Raw genomic sequence first — 20965 nt, 5'->3', positions numbered from 1 at the left:
TATACTATATTTCTCTATGTTATATATTGAAATGATCCTATTTCATAATGTAAACTATTTATTATTCTTGAGTATTATTATAGTCTCTTTCTCTTATATTTAAATTTTTTAATTTTTTTATAAGAGTTATTTTCCTTGATCTTTTCCTCCAAGATTTTTCTTGTAGGAAGAAGAGGGGTATTGAGATTCAGAGGAAGACTGCCATTTCATTAGAGGCAACCTTGAAATGATAGGGAGTAGATTCAATCAACCTTTGATGATCTCAGATGTATTGATTAAAAGGGAGTAAACCATTTTGAGATGGGTCCTTTGTGATCAATAAATTGAATCAGACAAGAGGATTGTGATTAAGGAATATTCCTCATATCTATGTGATTTTAATGGGCCTACCCCCTGTATACATCATGAGGAAGTGAAGACTTCCAAATGATGTCGCTTGTATTTGCAGAAGTTATTGTAAGGTGACTATCTTACAATAACTTGTATTATGAGATCTTATAGATTGAGTAAATGGTGAATGTCTTGCATCTCAACATTCTAGGAGACCATTACTTTGAGTATTTGGTGAATATCATTGATATTCTAGGAGGCCAATACTCATGATATCAAACCTCATTTTGAGTAAATGGTGAATATCATATGATATTCTTGGAGACCAATACTTATGATGTCAAATGTGATATCACACGTTATTTGAGTACTTGGTGAATATCAGATGTTGATATTCTAGGAGGCCAATACTCTTGATATCATATGTGATATCAAAACATTTTGAGTACTTGGTGAATATCATTAATATTCTGGGAAGCCAATACTTGTGATATCTAAATGTTGGATATATTTTGATCAAAGATATTCTTAATATCTATCTTGTGTTTATTCTCCCTAGCTAAGAGGGAGTGTTAATTTTTGGTAGCTTCAGTTGGATAAACTTTGAGATTAAACTCATATATGTGCATGCATGCGCACGCACGCATGTGTGGTTTAATTAAATAATAAATTATATTATGATATATATAAAATTATATATATATAAAATTATGTTTTTACTATTTTATTGAATAGACATGTCCCATGAAGGGACATGTCTCCTCTTGGTTTATTATCAATATAATAAGAGATTATTGTAAAGTGGAAAACACATACCAAATATAATGACAATGATAAATACATTTACAATAGTCCTCTAAAAACTAACAAAAACTTCAAATACCTACAAACTATACCAAAACATGTAAAAAGATTCTAAAACATGAAAATGAAGATTTTTGCTCAACTTTTAACGTTTGACCAATTGTTGACCACCCTTTGACTTGCCTACAACCTTATTACAACATGTAAAAAACTTGTCTAAATGCATGATTGAGATTGCCTAAACTATCTTGTGTCATCTTGAACACTTATTGACCTCCTGTACTAGCCTCTTTGATGGTTGACCACCTTATTTAGGACCTAGGCCCCCTACACCACAAATACATAAGTAAAAGAGATGAGGACATCAAAGATTATAAAGATAAAGGAAAGAAGCCTTGCTACATTGTTGAAGAGGAAACTAAAGATTAATTTGTTGACCATGATGATTAATTTGTGTATTTGTGTATGTTGCAATGAAGGACGATTCTGATGAGGATTAGGAAAATACACTAGTATCTTATGTGAACAAGATTGATAGATGGATATATGACTGGAGATAAAAGTAAGTTCATTTCCCTTGATGATTACCATTTTTATAGTGGAATATTTGGTAATGATACACCCAATCTAATCTAAGGTAAAGGATCAATCAAACTAATAGAAAAGATCATGTGTGACAATGCTTATTATGAAGAAGGACTTACCTATAACTTGTTGAGTGTGTCACAAATGAATAGTTTAGGTTGGAAAGTTGAATTTGAGAACAAGAAAAAAAAGATCTATGACACTAATGTGAAACTCATTGGAAAAGGTAACCAGACTAGAGCTAATCTATTTTATCTTAATATGAATGATGTGTTGCTATGATACAAGAGGTTATGTCATGTTAACTTTGATAACTTAGTTAGTATCAGTAACATGAAAAGAGTTAGAGGTTTTCCTAAACTGAAGAAACTTGACAATGTGATTTGCAAACAATTTTAGTTAGGAAAGATGGCAAAATCTAGTTTCAAAAGTAAGACTCACTCCTCTAAAGAAATTCTAGAATTAGTTCATACTAATCTGTGTGGACAATTGATGGGCAAAGCTACAAAGGTGATAAGTACATTATCCTATTTGCTAATGATTATTCTAAGATGATGACAATTATGTTTCTGAAACAAAAATCTGATGGTTTCCAAATGTTTAAATGATACTTAGCTAGAGTTAAAAAGTAGACTGGAAAAAGCTTGAAATGTTTGTGATCTAACAGAGGTGAAGAATTTACATCAAATGAGTTTGACATATTCTGTAATGAAAGATGAATCAAGGGACAAACTTCTACACCTAGGACGCCTCCACTAAATGGGATTGCTGAAAGGAGGAATGAATCTATGATGGAGTGTGCTAGAACACTCATGATGGAGAAGAATGTTGCTTTGAAATATTGGAGAGAAGCTATAAGTACAACTATCTATACCTTGAACCAAATACAGGTCAAGAAAGGTATTCATTCAAGACCTTTTGAACTATGGTATGGATACTCACCCAATGTAAAATATTTTAAGGTATTTGGAAGCAAGTGCTATATTGTCAAAGACAATAAGAATGGTAAATTTGATGCTAAAAGTAAAGAAGGTATATTCCTAAGCTATTCCACAAGAAGTAAAGCTTATAAGTGTTTGAATACTAACACTAAGAAAGTTGTCGAAAGTGAAAATGTGAAGTTTGATGAATATATAGAGGTAAATGAAGCTGAACCTATGAAGGTACCAGAAGAATATAAGTCTTTTGTAAACTTTTGTGAAGGTATGCCTACTAATAAAGGTGCTATAAACCAAATTGTAAATCAACATCAAGTATCAGTGAGTTGAGTCAACTAAAATGAATGTCAAGATGCATTTAGGAATTCAGTTACATTCATGAGCCAAGTTATAGATAGAAGTTGAGGTATAGTCTGATTCTGAGATAAGTGTACATGAAAGGAATGCATATCTACCTGATAGAGAAGTACATAGTGGTTCTAAAGTTGATAGATCCATTAAAGAATGAAGAGCAAAACCAAGATTTTCAAAGTATGTTAGAAGACATCACCCTACTAAAAAAATTATTGGAGATAAAGAAGCTAGATCAATGACAAGGAATATGTTGAGAAGTGATACATGTTGTTTGAGCATGTATTAGCTTAATAAAGTGAAAGATGCATTAGAGAATGAAGACTTGAGTAAAGCGATGAAAAAAGAGGTTGATTGGATTGAGAAGAAAAAGGCATGGACTCTACTACCCAGACCAAAGAACAAAAATGTGATTGGAACCAAGTGGGTGTACATAAAAAAATAGATGAGAATAGTGAAGTCACAAGTAATAAGGAAAGTTTAGTTTGCAAGGGGTATGCACAAGAAGAAAGATTTGACTATGGAGAAACATTTTCCCTAGTTGCAAGATTGGAAGGAGTACAAACTCTACTTTCTTACTTTGCATACAAAGGTTTCAAATTTTATCAGATGGATGTGAAGTCAATGTTTCTAAATAGTATACTAGAAGAGCAAGTTTACATAGAATAACTTGAAGGATTTGTTGATCCAAACAACAAGAACATGGTATGTAGACTACACAAAGCTTTATATGGTTTAAAGAAAGCCCAAAGAGCATGGTATGAAAGGCTTCATAATTATCTTGTGAAGATTAGTTTTGAGAAGACTGATGATAAAATATGTACTTCAAGAAAGAAGGAGGTAAAGGTATTTTACTAGCTGATTTTTTGTTGATGATATCATATTTGGAGGTCAAAATGCGTTATGTAAGACATTTGCAAATGAAATGAAGAAAGAATTTGAGATGTCTATGCTTGGAGAGATTAAGTTATTTGTTGGTTTACAAATATATTAGATGAAATATGGTATATACATCACTTAGTCTAAGTATGTAAAGGAAATATTGAAAACTTTTGGTTTGGAGGATTCAAAACTAGTTAGCACTCTTATAATAACATGACATAAAATTTCAAAGACTGATGATTATGTTGAAGTGAATCAAACATTATATAGGTATATGATTAGCAAGTTGTAATATGTAGTAAATAATAGACTTGACATTATATTAGTTGTTGGGATTGTTACAAGATTTTTTGCAAATCCTAAGGAGAATCATTTGATGGCTCTTAAGAGAATTATGAGATATCTAAAACAAACAAAAGATTATGGTCTATACTACAAGAAAAATGAAAAACTTGAGTTAAGAGCATATATAGATGCTGATTTAGCTAGAAACATTGATGATAGAAAGAGCACAAGTAGTGGAGTATTTTTCATAGGAAAGAAATTGGTTACCTGGACCATTAAGAAACTATTGCTGAGGCTAAATATATGGCTAATGCAAAAAATTTTACAAATGTGGTATGGATCAAAAAAATACTCAAAGGCATCAAAGAGGAAATTACTAAACCTTTGGTACATTATTTTGCTAATACAAGTTCTATAAACATAACAAAGAATCATGTGATGCACACAAAGACAAAGTACATTGCAATCAAGTATCATTACTTGAGGGAGTTGGTTCAAGAAAAAGAAGTGAGAATGGAATATATGAATACAAAAGAATAGATAGCTAATATATTCAAGAAATATTTACCTAAGGATGCCCATGAATATCCTAGAGGTAAACTAGGGGTGATATCTCTATCCCAAGCTACTCATGAAGCATGAGTAGTTCCCTACATAACCTAAGTTGAATGTTGTATTTTACAAACTTGATGTAGTGGATCTTAATTTAGGAGCTACCTAAAGTAATGAAGAAGTTGATTCAAAAAATTTATAGTCACATGCAAGGTGATAGATGGAGAACCTAAAATTTATTATATATGAATATATAGATGACAAGTCTTTGGCATTTTTTTCAAAGAGGGAGATATAAGAAAGAGAGAGATAAGTAACTAAGAGGGAGAAATAACCTACAAAGGGAGAAAAATATTTGATAAGGGATATATAAGAGAGATACATTGAAGGAGATTGAAAAAGCTTACATTAACCTATACAAAGGAAGGACATATACTAATAGAAGGAGAAAATTTCAAAGATATTATTTTCTTTTTGGTATTGTTGGTATTGGTTTGCCATCAATGCCAAAGAGGGAGATTATTGAAAAGATATTGTTTTCAAGTGAAGAACTTGTAATGGAACAATCATTATTTTTTCAATGATGTCAAACATGCTACTTGCTAGTGAGACAGTTGCTTATTTGGTCTAAATGTTATCATGTGGTTGATTGATGAAGAGGATTTGAAAAGAGGAGATAATAAGAGAACCTAGAGAAAGGTTGAGTTATTTGGTGAATAAAAGGAGCACTAAGACCAAGAAAGAAATTGATACTATAGTGTATTGTTTATCTACTTAAAGTCTAAAATGAAAGCTTACTCAATAAAATATTAGAAGAACCTAAAGTAAGAAAAGTATCTGCCAAGACCTACTAATCAATTAGTGCAAGCTAAGCAGAAAATAGTAGAAGCTGAGTGAAACTTAATAGGTTTCAAGAAAAGAAGAACATTACAAGTCAAGTGAATATTAGTATATGTTGAGTAAATTTTATTTGGTGCTAAGAATTAGTAAACTTTAGTGTTTGTTGAGTGAACTAGTGTTGGTTAAGTGATAGAACAATATAGATGTCAAGTGACAACTAACAATGTTAAATCAAAGATTTGACAAATTTGAGCCTACATATTTGATTTCTAGAATTATGTGAAGAATGTGGAAGATAAATATGATGAGAAAGTGGCATAAAATTCAAGGTAAACCATTTTGAGGTGAATTTAAGGAAGATTGTAGAGGAAGTTTCTAGAGGAACTCAAATGGAAAAATGAGTAGATTCATTGAATCCTACCTAACCCTAGAATGTATGATTGTGTTTAAGTGGAAAAATATCTAAATTTTATATTTATAGAGGTAGTTAGTTAGAAGCAAAGGTTTTCCTATGCAAGAACCTAAGGAAGACAAGGAGTCTAGGGTATTGCTTCATCTAGTGGCTGAACATAAGAGACTGCAGTTCACATACACAACAAGAAGGCTTAAGTGGATGAATTCTTGAAGGGTGAACAAGTTATTAGAGGTAAAGAGTATGAATGCCAAGAAAAATTGAGGACTGAAATAGAAATCTATAATCTACAAGTGTGTTGTAAGTTTTCATCACATCAAATCCTACTGTTGATTTCTAACAATTGTACTAGTGTGGATAAAATCATTTGGATTAATGTTGAATAGTCATTTGTAAATCGTTTAACTAGGTGAGATTCTAATGAAATGTTCTAAAGTCCTCTAACAAGGCTCACTCCTAACATGGTGATTGAAATCCTTTAACCAAGTCACATTTAATAGTGTGTATTGTAACCTTTAATAGGGTTAGCCTTTCTCAGGATATCACTTCATAAGAGTGAGAATTGGTAGCATGTCACTGGTGTTTTTTCCGAAATTAGGTTTCCATGTAAAATTCTTGTGTCAAATTGTGTGAATTTTCTTATGGTATTTCATGTTTACATTTCTACAAATTCATTTTGACCTAGAATAGTAACCTACTACATTAAAGTATTGTATGATCTAATGGATGCATGCATGTTAAGCTTTTTTGGATGTGGATATGATTAGGACTAAAAATTTTTATTTGTACATCTAGACCTTGGATAATTGACCCCCCTCTTAGTTATTCTAAAGAATTCCAATAGTACCAACTTCTAATGTAATATTAGGTCTTATATGAACAACATACTGAAGTTTCCCAATCATAGATCTATAGCTAGTCTAATTTACCTCTTTTGAATCATCATTCTTGGATAGTTTATGCCTATTAGACATAGGTGTTCCAACTAGTTTGGAATCTTCCATTTTGAAGGTCTTCAATATCTCCTTGATATATTTTGATTGACTAAGGCAAATTCCATCCTTCATTTGATGAACTTTCAAACCAATTAAGAATATTATTTCTCCAAACAATGACATTTCAAATTATTTCCTCATTTCTTCATAGAATGATTTGCATAAGTCATCACAATCTATGAATAATATATCATCCACAAATATTTCTACTAAAAATATCTTATTTTGTGGCCCTTATTTAATATATAGAATATTGTTATCATTGGTTCTCTAAAAACCAATATTTACTAGATATCCATGTAGCCTCTCATACCATGCTCTAGGAGCTTGTTTCATACTATACAAAGGTTTATGTAACTTATAGACCATGTCTCTTTTATTTGGATCAATGAGACCTTCAAGTTGATCAATGCAAACTTATTCCTCTAGAATTCCATTCAAAAAAGCTGATTTTACATCCATTTCATACACTTTGAATCCTTTGAATGCAACATATGCTAGCAACATTCTGACCCCTTCAAGTCTAGCAATAAGAGAAAATATTTATCCATAGTCTATACCTTCTTCTTAAGCACACTCTTTGAATACTAGCCTTTCCTTATTCCATTATACTTCACAATTTTCATTCAATTTGTTTATAAATACCCACTTTGTACTAATTACATTTTTATCCTTAGGTCTAGGAACAAGAGTCCAAGTATTGTTTCTTTCAATTTTCTCAATCTCTATATTCATTGCCTCTATTCAATTTTAATTATTCAATGCATCTTTAATAGTTCTAGGTTAAAATTCTATAAGAAGACATGTACCTTCTAGTTTTTTCCTTGTCATTGTGCCTTCTGTCTGATCTCTAATTATTTTTTTAGGTGCATGATGCCTTCTGGCATATCTAGCAAGTACAGGTTCCTTTCTTATAGATTTTGGACTTGTTTCACTTGGTTCACCATGATTAAAGGTTATGTGAAACTCCAAACTATGCTCTATTTCCCTTGTCTGAGACTCAGTTCCCATAGTCTATGACTTAGGTTCTTCTTTCTAGGACTTGGTTTGAACTATCTCCAAATTAGTTTTTTTAGGTTGTAATTTGGGTTGCAGGGCCGCAATTTAGGTTGAACTATAGACTTAGGTGAGTTGGGTGATGTTGACTACTAGAGTGATGCTATCTATTTTTGTCCAACCACATTTTCTTGTACCTTTGTTAAAGTATCAGGCTCAAAGTAAACAAAATTTTTGTAGTCTTCAAGTTGCTTGTTTCTTTGTTCTTTACTTCTACAAACTCATCAATCTTTACATGCACACTTTCTATAACTTTGTGAGTAGCAAGATTCAAACATTTAGATGCTTTTCTTTTGTTGGAATAGCCTAGAAATATGCCTTCATTGCTTTTTGCATCAAATTTTCCTTATCTCTTTTAGGATATTAAATTTTCTTCCAAATACTTTTAAATAATAGACATTAGGTTTATAGACATACCATAATTCATAAGGTGTATGATTTGTACCTTTCTTTAGTTGAAATCGATTCAAGGTATGAATTGTTGTGCTAATTGCTTCTTTCTAGTATTTGGATGCAACATTTTCTCTATCATCGGTGTTCTTGCACAATCCATGATGGATCTATTCCTTCTTTCTAGTATGACATTCTACTAAGGTGAACCATGTGCAAATACTTGTCTTTTGATTCTTATTTCATTGAAAAATTCATTAGAGATGAATTCTCCTCCTCTATCTGACCTTAGACATTTTAAATTCTTCCTTTTTTCTTTTTCAACTCTAGCCAGATACCACTTGAGCTTTTGAAAAGATTCAGATTTATCTTTCAAGTACATTATTGTCATCATCCTAGAACAATAATCAACAAACAAAATGAGATATTGATCTCCACTATAGCTTTATGTGCTTATTGGTCCACAAAGATCTATATGAACTAGTTCCAAAACTTCTTTAGTATTGTAATTCCTACTTTTGAAGCTATTTTTACCCATCTTTCTAGTCTAACATTGTTTTCATATGGCCATTTTAGGTTTCTTTAGATTTGGAATACCTCTTAATCTTATGTTCTTACTTATAGTAACCATATTTTCAAAGTTTACATGACACATTCTTTTATGCCATAGCTAGCTTTCCTCTACTTGTGCCAAGAATCATGAAATTTGAGTCAGATCTAGATAGAATAGATTACCTTTTGTCTAATTGCTAGTTCCAACAAGGTTTCCTCTACCTATAGTGCCTCTTCCATTTGATTTATGTAAGTGATCCTAATGGATGTAACCTTGACGATCTTATTCAGTGAGTCATCATGATTGGGACCATGAGTGGTCTATACCCTTAAGGTGATTAGGGCACCTTGATTATGCTTATGACTAATTTATGAGATTATGATGCATTAGATGGTTTCATTGAGGTTTATTCTAGTTGTTAATAGGATTGATGCTATATCATGAGGTTGTTCTATGATTACCCTAAGATATGTGTAGAGATTGCATTGTGTATTATTATCTTGCTACACTAGACTAGGTTCTTGTAGCAAAGGTTAATCATGTATTTGACCATTTTGACTTATGTGTTTTAAGTGCATTTTTATGTTGTTTAAGAAACCATTATTAAATGATTAAATAATTAGAAATGAATTGTCCATGTTAGATTAATATGTTTTTTAGTTGATCATATATGCATGATGATGCCTTTTTTGAGATGACAATATGTTTTATGATGATATCTAGTTATCTAGTATTTAGACATATCCTCTTATTATGTTTATATGTTAGATTTAATTCTATGGTTATTTAATTGATTTTTTCTTTGTGATGCTTTATGTGGAAGTGAGTGATGCAAATGGATTATTTCATTATAATTAAATAAATGGTTAAATTAGGTTATTTAATGCATTTATCACTTTGCCTATATTATTATATGCAATTGCACTTGATCATGTTGTTTAGTGTGTATGATTTATGTCCCTCATAGTGGCACATGGAGTTAGTGATTTAGCTAGTCATATCTAGCCAATGCCATCCCTTTATGGATGACATATTCCTATTTAATTATTTAAATTAAACCTTCTAGTGATTTAATAAATCCATACTCATTTGCATTATGTGATTAGACCTATGAACGTGTCTGTGCATTTAGAGGTTCACATTTGTCACAAAAGTAATTAACGAATTCTATGATTTTGGATTAAGGGAATTTTGGGCTTTATTTATTTTATTTAATTCCCAATAGCTTGGTCATAGTTGAATTCCAATTACTTGGAATAGCCTATTTTTGTTTGGGTGGATTTAGGGTTTAACTAGGTGACTTGATTATTTACCCTAATCCTTTATTCACTCAAAAAGTGAACAAGTATCTTAAGAAGAATTTTATTCCTCACTTCTCACTTTTTGGAAGAGAAATTTGAGAGAAATTTCCAAATCCTCTTCATGAGGAAATTTTTTTCTATTCACTATGGGAGCTATGGGAGTTGGATCATTGTGAGATTGGTCTTGTTGGAGCCAACTCAAGGAGACCCTTGATTGCTGTGACTTTGGATAGTTTTCATAGGGTTTTTATTTTATTGCTTGTGTTTTCATATTTTCCCTTTCGGCTGTGAGGTAGAGCTCTTCAGTTTTGTTGTTTTAGCTCCATTTCTATTTCCATTTTTGGTAGATGTATATTAGGAGGCTAAGAACTAGTGTTCCCCTCTATTTTCGATTGTTAGTTTTTCCTAGTTGGATGGGTATGAATATTAATCCTAATTTTCAAGATGAGATTTTAGGGTTTCACACTATTATGCTAGCCATTTTTGCATATAGTGTTTGAGCCTAAATTTTATTGGATATTCAAGGCTTTTGTGCCCTAAGACCAAATGGGTTTTAATTTTGAAGTTTTTGAGTTTCAAGGTTTTTACCTCAATTTGTGTACCACCCAATTTTCTTAGGTTATCTTGGCATGATGTTATTCATAAACTTGGATTATCTGTAGTATGTCAGTCATACCACTTTTGCACTTTTATGGTGCATTGGGATGCATGTCACATCCATACTCTCGAGCTTTTATTTAGTTGAGTGTGATTTTGCTTGTGTTATCATCCAAACCTTGTTCTTTTATCTTCATGGTGGTGGTGCACCACACAAGGCACATGCACATGCAGTTTTTAGGTGAGTTGTGAGGTCCAAACTCCTAGTTGTATTTTGGTGGAGCTATGTTCATTTGGGGTTGGGTTGGGATTATGCATGCCTAGGGGCGCTCATTGTTGGATGAGTATGGGTAGGGTAGGGTAGCACGATGAAAGGGCTTCTACCACAACCCTAATGACTATTTCCTAGGTTGGCATGAAGAAGGCTTAATTAAGTGATAACTAAATAAATTGTTGGGTAATAAATTCAAGATAATAAAAAGGCAAGTGAGCACTCGATTCAGTTTGAGGACACTTGATATCTAAGTACTTAGTTAAGTTCGAGGACATAGTGTCTGCACCTTCCATTAGGGAGTGATGTCACATAATACTAGCTTAGGCTACCCAATGCCAAGAAATTTACCCTCAAGTGAGCCCCTAAATAGTTGACCTATTGAATGTTTGACCAAGATTTGTTGCACTTGCATTGTCTCATGATCTTGGTTGCAATTCTCTTTATATCTAGCATGAGTGTTAGCCATGCAAATTTGTTTTATGTATGTACTTGGTTGGACCATTGTCCCCATCAACATGATAGAAGTGGACCTATGGTTCCACGTAATTCAGAGGCATAGCTACCTATATCATAGTTTGGGAGTAGTGTATAGAGACAATCTATTTCTAGTTGAGACTGATGCTTGATGTTCACTTGATATTTCAAGTTTTCTGGAGTATTTTTCCTTGTGATTTATTCTTTCATTGAAATGTATGGATATCATGCTTAGATGATGTTAGTTTCTTTTGATACGTTACTTTATATTATGATGTTGTAGCATATGGTTAGATGAAGTGATTCACTACTAGTTGGAGTATCTATGCTTTGTTGATTTAGCATGTTAGATCTTCTTGTTTTTATGATGTTAGCTATTTTTGTAGTGGTAATGCCCTCATAAGATAACTCTGAATATCTAGGTTGTATTTTGGGATGTTATGCGTGGGGGATGGCTAGGGCCTTTGAGGTATCATGATGCTATTATGATTGGGAGGAATTGCACACGAGTTTTAGTTGTGTTGGTGCTTAGATGTTTATGTTTTCCCTTCATATGATGTTTGGTTTATGAACCATGTATGTACATTGCAATGTTGTTTTCTACATGTTCTTTCATATTTTGTTATGTATTAGATGAATGAATTTTTTCTCCTAGTTTCTTGGTGTCTTATCTCTTAGGATGTTGAGTGATCATTCTCTAATTTACTTGGATCCTATAGTCCCCAGTATGGAGGTTTTATGTTTTTATGTATTTTCGTCTTGCTTTTTTTTTATGTTGTTGGCAATCCTTGCATGGGAAAGGTATCTTCTCACACAAAAAATGTATTATATCATACAGACATACATTATCCCTTGTGTAAGAATGAACTTCCTCGTACCACATGATATGAATCCTCATGTGGATTAATGCACTTCCTTGCATGAAGCAATGCACTTCTTCATGCATAGTGATGCAAAGTCTAATGCAAAAGTGGAGACTAGTGCACTTCCTCATGCGAGAAATAAGGGGGCATTTAGGCTTGGCTGAGGAATACTCAAAAGTTGGTTTTGGACACCTTTTTGGATTTGAAACATTTCTAGTTCAAAATAGTCTTTCTATGGGGTTTTAAATATACCATTTAAGTATAAGTTGACATATATTTAATTCCTTATAGTTAAGATATATTTTAATATATGTGACAATTCATTTGAGGTAGGTTCCAGACCTCTCCGTGTTAGGATAAAGATTCTAGGATGTTTTCAAGGCTTTAGGATCTCATATTTAGCCAAATTTTAGGAGTGATATTTTATTTTTCAACATGGTGTTCAGTAGATGAGTGGTGGTAACTTCAAGTCCTCGTCTTTTGAATGACCATTGTTGGTCTCTGCTTCTAATTTTTTATTATGGTATGATTAGTGGATATGGACTTGTATGTCTAACCATGCTAGGATCTTTTGCCTTAGGTTTGAAAGAGATCATTCTCTTAGTATATTCTCATGATTCATGTAGTCTTGGTTTGTGAGTTGCAGTTTAGAGCTTGGAGATCTTTGGAAGTAGTTGTAAGACTTTTGCTGGTATAGGTGGATATGTGAGTTTGTCCATGTTCCTTATTCTCATTTGTTGACATTAAGTCAAGCTTGTTATTAGTGACAAAACTTATTCAGATTATGTATGGTTACCAAGCTCATTAAATAGTCTATAGTGTTTGCCATGTAATTCAGTAGCCACCAAGCTTTAAAATTCCTACCAAGCATTCTAGTGGTTACCAAGTGAATTTAGGCAGTGTGAAGATCTACAATTCCTACCAAGAAATTCAGTGGTTACTAAGCTTCGTAGTTTCTACCAAGCCATTAGTTTAGTGAAGAAAAGTTAGTGTTAATTGAGCAATGAGATGATTAGTGTTTGCTGAGTAGAGTCATGGTAAATGAGTAATTTAGTTTCTACCAAGTTACATAGTATCTACCAAGTCACTAGTGCAAACCAAGTTTGAGACTACTATGAGATGATTAGTATGGACAAAACTTCTACTTCTACCAAATGCATGACAATTCTGAGTAATGATAGTGGAAGCCATGTATTAGAACTTCATTAAGTCAGTCTTTAGAACCTAAGTGTCTTCATTTGAGCTAACTTTGTAATATTGGTGTTAACTTGTATATTGGCTAACTTTGTAATTTTTTTAAATTGGATTGTGATATATATATATATATATATATATATATATATATATATATATATAATGTATTATATTATATCCATATAGATAGATGTATGGATGCATGAATGAAAAGTGAGAGTGAAGAATATGTGAGAAGCATGTGAATGTGAATCAGTAGCAAAGTGTATTGTAAGGCAATATTAGAAAAGGAGCAATAGAGTCATATTTATCACATAAAGGTGAATAGTACTTCAAAGAATCTCTATTAGAAAATTAGTCGTAAGTCAAAGATCTACTAGTTCATTCTAATAGGTGAACCGGTCCAAAATCCTATAACAAGGTAGACTTAACTGTCTTTTGTCAAATCTCTTTGCCAAGTGCATACTTCATTGTATGTTTGTAAAACCTCTAACAAGGTGGACCTAGCAGTCCTATTTTCTCCTAATAGGGAATATCATCAAAAGTTATCATTGTAAGCCTTAACAGGCCAACTTTATGCTACACTATTGAAGTTTCATGGGTATCATCCCCACCCCAGTTTTACTTTATATTTGGAAGGTTTTTGGGTCACCAAATTATTGTGTTCATGTGCCATGAATGTTTATGTTTTCAGTTTCTCATGCATGTAGTTAGATCTAATTTAATGAATTAAATTATTACTAGATTATTGCAATTAAGATCTAAATTTGATAAAGTTTTTAAGGTTACTGATTCACCCCTCCCCTCTCAGTAACCTAGCATAGTCTTGAATATTTCCAACACTCATCACCTTTTCCTAGTGTTTCATTATTGTACTTGGTTACTTTATACTATTGTTAAGTAACTTATCTTAAGAAAAAAATTATTCAATGCATGTTTTATCCTTGTGTTTCAAGGATCTTCGGGTGGGGCATTACACTACCATCTAGAAGCCTAACCTTCCCTTTCATGAATTCTACCTTGTATCCAATGTTGTTCAGTTGTACCATACTTAGAATATTGTATCTTTTTCCTTAAACCAAATAAGAATTTTTATTGATGAGTTCATAAATTAATGCAGTACATCGTTTTACCTTCACATAACAAGGTTCATTTTTTCCAAAGTTAACACTTCCACCATCATAGTGCTCCAAGTGTTCAAACTTAGCTTTATCACTAGTCATGCGATAAGAACAACCACTATCTATTATCTACATGTCATTCTTGATAACGTGAGAAATACGTATCATCTTTTTGTTATCCTCATCATCATACTAATCTTTAATAGCAATATATACCATTTCATCATCATTATCACTATTAGAATCTTTAGCAATATAACAAGATTTCTTACCTTTGTCTTTGTAGTCTTTGTATCTTTTGAAATCTTTCTTTCCTTTAAACTTGTTGAATTTCTTGTCATCTTTGCTTTCCTTATTTGGACACCTTGTAGAAATGTGACCATCTTCTTCATAAGAGAAACAAATTAATGGAAATTTTCCTTTATATTTATCTTTTCCTTTTTGTAATATTCTTGCAAGAAGGGCTTCAATAGCTTTAAGGTCATCATCTAGTTCTTCTTTTTCTTCATTGTCAAACTATTTTCCTTTTGATTTTCCTCCTTTTCTATGAAGAGTTAGTTTGGCTTTGAATATTGATTCTATGTTGCGAGATCCAAGAAGATAGTTATCAAAGTTATCAAACTCAAAAGTTATTAACCTTCCCACTAGTGCATCCAAAGTTATATCATTTTTGGGATCACATATCATCTCTTGTATAGCTGAAACTCTAATTTCATAAATAGGAAGAAGAGTTCTTAATACCTTGCTAACTATTGTCACATCATTAACTGCTCCTCCTATAGCTCTGATTACACTCACACTTGCTTTTATTCTTTCACTATATTTGGAAATGTTTTCATCTTCTCTCATTCTCATATGATCAAATTGGCCTCTTAGACTTTCTACTTTGGCTCTCCTCATGTTGGCATCTCTTCCATAGATATTTTCCAACTTGTTCCACATTTCATGAGTAGTAGGATAATATTTGACTTCATCAAATTTAGAATAATTTGGAGGAGAAGCAATGCCAATCATCACTTTGTTGTGATTCTTTTTATCTACCATTTGATCTAGACTCAAAGGATCATGAGGTGTCACATACTGGCTCTCCAAGAAGCTTAGGCTTGTATCTCCAATGGTTCCCAAATGCAATTTCATGAGTTCCTACCATGCTTTGAAGTTGTCTCTATTCAACTTAGGAATCTCTCTTCTATAAGACATCTTGATCTTTAGCTTAAGTTCTTGAAACCTTTTCTACAAGCACTAAAAAATCTAATACCAATTATTGAAAATATAATAGTACCTGAGAGGGGAGGGGTGAATCAATTACCACTAAAACAATTCAAAATGCCTTACATGTCAATACAAACTTCTTATTATCTCAAATCCTTGCACAACTCAGTTAGGAATAGATATTCACTATAGCTTGGTTAAAAAGGAAATCTTGAGATTTAATGTGTATTAACCTTGAGCAACTTATTTGTAGAAAGATAAAGTAGTAAGAAAATGACATGAATACATGAGACTCCAAGATTAACATGGAAACCCAATTTGGGAAAACCACCAATGCAACTAGTTACAACTCTTCACTCTTCTAAAGTGAGTCTTGTTAGGAGCCAATCCTATTGAAGGTTACAAGACACATTTTTAGGTGTGACTAGGCTATTAAAGGATTTGAATCATCCTATTAGGAGTGACCTTGTTAGAGGTCTTAAGACACTTCAATATAGGAATGCCACCTTGTTAGAGGATTTACAAAATGTGTTAAGTCAACTCTATTAAAAGATTTCTTCACTACTACAATTTTTGGAGAGTAACAATGATTAACTTGATTAATGAAGCAACTAATTAAAAAATTTATATCCTTGTTCTAGCTTATCCTCTAGATTCTTCCTAACTAGAATATTCTTTGTAGCTCTTTGGATGTTTTGCTCTTAATTAGATATCCTTCTTTATTCGTGTCTTATCTTCTTCCACTTCATCATATTTCAATCCACAACTTGAAATTTCATATATATGAAACCAAATGTCAAGTCATCTTGAATACCCTTACAAACAAACAATTAACATAGACTAGATCAAGTTACATAGAAATAAAATAAAATAAAACCATTTTGATGTAGGTTGGATGATACTAAAATTGAGTCACTCAGTTATCACTAAGTTCCTTGGTAACCAACTTGACTCAGGTTACACTAAACCTCTTTGGAAATTGGCCTAACCCAGTTAACACTTGAATCCTTTAATGACCAACCTAGTTTGGTTCATACTTGATTGCTGAACTTAGCTTCTTTTGAAAATTTTCTTATTTGATACCAAAGGTGCTCAGTTAGAGTGTAACATTTGTGTAACATCAATGATAATATACAATTGAATAATTATTTTCAAAACCATGTTTCTTGGATCTAAAAGGAGCATAAACTACTTGTAAGTGAACAATGCCTTCTAAAATTTAATACTGAGAATTATCATGATGAAGTTCTATGTGATATTATGCCTATGGATTATTGTCACATTCTTTTGGATAGACCTTGGAAGTATAATAGACAAGCTTTTCATGATGGTAGATTGAATCAAAATGCAATTTGGGTGGATGGGAAGAAACCAATATTGTTACATTTGGTAGAGAAGCTAGATGAAATTCACTGTACAATAGTCACAGTATGCTTGGTTGAGGGTAATAAGTTTGCAAAAGAAATGAAAGAACAAAATGTCTACTGTGCTTCAATTCCAAATAAAAATGAGAAACAAGATGAGTTAAAAGATGTACCTAAGATTGAAACTTTGTTGATAGAATATAATGACATCATTTCGAATAATGTAACAAATGGTTTGCCTCCTATGAGAAGTATAAGTCATTGGATGGATTTGATACTTGGAGTTAGTTTTCTTAATAAAATACCACATAGGTTAACATTTGATGAGAAGTTTGAGCTTAATAGAAAAGTTTATGAATTACTTGAGAAAGTTTTTATTAAGGAAAGTTAGAGTCCTTTTGCTATACCTTTTGTGTTGGCAACTAAGAAAAATGGACAATGGAGAATGTGCATTGATTCTAGAGCTATAAATAAGATAACTATGAGGTAAAATTTTCCTATTCCTAGGATGTATGACATAATGGATAGTTTGAGTGGAGCAAAGTATTTTAGAAAGATTGATTTGGATTAGAGAGGGAGATGAATGGGAAATTGCTTTTAAGACTAATGAGGGATTATATGAGTGGTTGGATATGGCTTTTGGTTTAACTAATGCACCAAGCACTTTTATGAGGCTGATGAATGAAGTTTTGAAAAGATTCTTGGACAAATTTTTGATTGAATACCTTGATGAAATTTTGATATTCAATAAGAGTAAAGAAGAGCATCTTGAACATATTAGAAAAGTATTGCAGAGATTAAAGGAAGAAAAGTTGTTGATTAACCTAAAGAAATTCTCATTTATGAAGGGCAAGATTATGTACCTTAGTTTTTTAATTCAAGATGATAGTTTGAAGATGGATCCTAAAAAGGTGAGAGTAATTCTTGGTTGGCCTACACTTGAGAATGTTGGCAAGGTAAGACCATTTCATGGATTAACTAGTATTTATAGGAAGTTTATCAAAAAAAAAAAGTTATATTTGTAATGCTATGACTGAGACTATGATAGGAGATAAAAGGAATTTAAAATGGACACATGGAGCACAAAAGAGTTTTGAAATATTAAAATAAAATATCGCAGAATTGCCTACACTTGCCTTGCCTAATTTCAGTAAAGTTTTTCAAGTTGAATGTGATGCTAGTGAAAGTATAATTAGAGCTATTTTGCATTAAGAAGAAAGACATGTAGTTTTTTTTAGTGAGAAATTGAATGATGTTAAGAAGAAATATTCTTTTTATGACCATTAATTCTATGCAATCATTCAAGCTTTGAAGAAGTGGAGACATTTTTTGATGCCTAAGGGTTTTGTACTGTATACTAACCATAAAGATTTATAGTATTTGAGAAGTTAGAATAATTTGAAATAGAGACATATAAAGTAGATTGAATTCTTGAAGAATTTTTCCTTTTCATTGAATCATAAACATGGATAGTTGAAGAAATTTGTTGATAGACATGAGAGTTGAGGTACTTGATTTTGATGATTTGAAGTGTTTATATTAGACTGATTTGGATTTTATAGTACCTTGGAATGTTTGTAAGAAACTAGTCAAAATGTGGGATTGCATTCACCTTTACCTAAACCTGATAGCCCTTGGGAAGATGTGAGTATGGATTTTGTTCTTGGATTTCCTACAACTCAAAGAGCTAATGATTCTATTATGGTAGTGGTTGACCAATTTTTAAAGATGGCTCATTTCATACCTTGTAAGATGACCTCTAATGCATTACATTTAGTTGAGTTATATTTCAAGGAAGTGGTTAGATTGTATGGTTTGCCTAAGATTATTGTTTCAGATAGAGATACTAAGTTTATTGGTTACTTTTTGAGAAAACTTTGAAAGAAGCTAAATGTAGTGCTTGCCCCTAGGTCGCATCTTTGTTATCATTGTTCAACTCTTTTAGGGCTAGTTTTATGTTGATGGTTAGCAACATTGTTTTGAGACTATCAGATATGTGCTATGGATTCAATTGATATGTGATGAGAATACATGGTACTTTATAGTTCATGTATGCATGATGATTATTCAAGTGATTTCAGTTATTGATGATTATTAGCTAGATGGTTTATTGGCATGTGTTTTCTTATGGATACTTACCCCATACTTGCATGTGTATGGTGTGCGTGTTTGCTTTTGTATGGCATGTCTGATGTGGTTAAGAAAGGGAGTCATAGTCACCTGCTAGTCAGGATATACACGATGCACCACTTCTTGCCATTGCCTATTTAGTTTAGTATATATTATGCTTGTACATGCATGGTTTTTATGCAGGTTGCAAGTACCGAGTATCGACTTCCCTGAATTTCCAAGATGAGCATACCCTATCACATTATCTCAATGATAAGAGAGGGGAGATAAATTCTCAAGTCCAAATCCCAACCCTTTAAGCCATTTGTCCTAATTGGAAATTAGGACAAGTATCTGAGTTGAGTACCCTCTGAATACGTCAGATGACGTAATTCATGATATTAACCCTTGGTTTGATTTTGTATGTATTTTGGCTATGGTGAGTTTTTCGTATTTTACCTTGTGAGTCTTTGATGTATTTTCTATTAATTAAGCCTAATTAAAAGATTTAATTAATGGTTAAATTTAATATGGTATTTTAATATTTATTTTATTTAATTAATTGGAAAATTAATAAAATAAAATAATTAAATTGGAAAATAAAAGTTATAAGTTTAAATTTGGGAATGTGACAATATTTATTTTAATAATAATATATTTGGAGTTCATTTTTAAATAAATGACTAAATAATAATATTATTAAAGCTAATAAATATTTTAGCAATTAAGTTTTGAAAATGAAATTTAAAAGTGGAAAATATATTAAAATTATTAAAAGATTAAAGGTTGCATGATGTGTACACATGATTAAAATATAAATATATTAAGATAAGAATAAGTGGAATTATTAAAGTTAGTGCATGAGATTTAAAAAAATTAATAAATTAAATTGGAAAGAGTAAAGTAAATATTATATTAATGATTGTGCATTATTTTAATATTTGCTCACATAGGAGTTTGCAAATTCTCAGGAGTTGTCATGTAGACAACACAGGAGTTTGCACTCTAAGTATGCACTAGTTGTCTACACTTAGGAGTTAGCATTTTATTTGAGCACATGGTATCTACAACCTTATGAATCATCTAGAAGGTTGGAGAAGACTCGTGCTTGGTTGTTATGCTTATCTTCTAGTTGTTTCTAGACACATTCTAGATGCATCTTAAAGGCCTTTAAATAGAGGCTCTCCTAGTGTGTTTGGACAAGCTTCAAAGCTTACATGCATTTGAGAAGCTCATATGCTTCTATGCTTCTTCAAGCACTTATAGTCACGTGGAAATTTCAGTTGGCTTGGATCTTGGAGGAATTGCGTATGAGAAGAAGGAAGGGACTTTCTATAGACTTCTGAGGCATGGAAAATTAGCATCAGTGTCCAGGTGCACTCGTGATAATCACATATTCTATTTGCACTCTTTCTCTTCCTGTCTTCATCGTGTCTATGATATGTGTCTGAATCTTCTCTATGATTGAATCTATAATTTGAAT

The sequence above is a fragment of the Cupressus sempervirens genome, chromosome 2 (assembly GCF_028749045.1).
Source record: "Cupressus sempervirens isolate cs-2001-9-10 chromosome 2, ASM2874904v1, whole genome shotgun sequence".
Lineage (NCBI taxonomy): Eukaryota > Viridiplantae > Streptophyta > Pinopsida > Cupressales > Cupressaceae > Cupressus > Cupressus sempervirens.
This window is presented reverse-complemented; position numbering follows the sequence as displayed.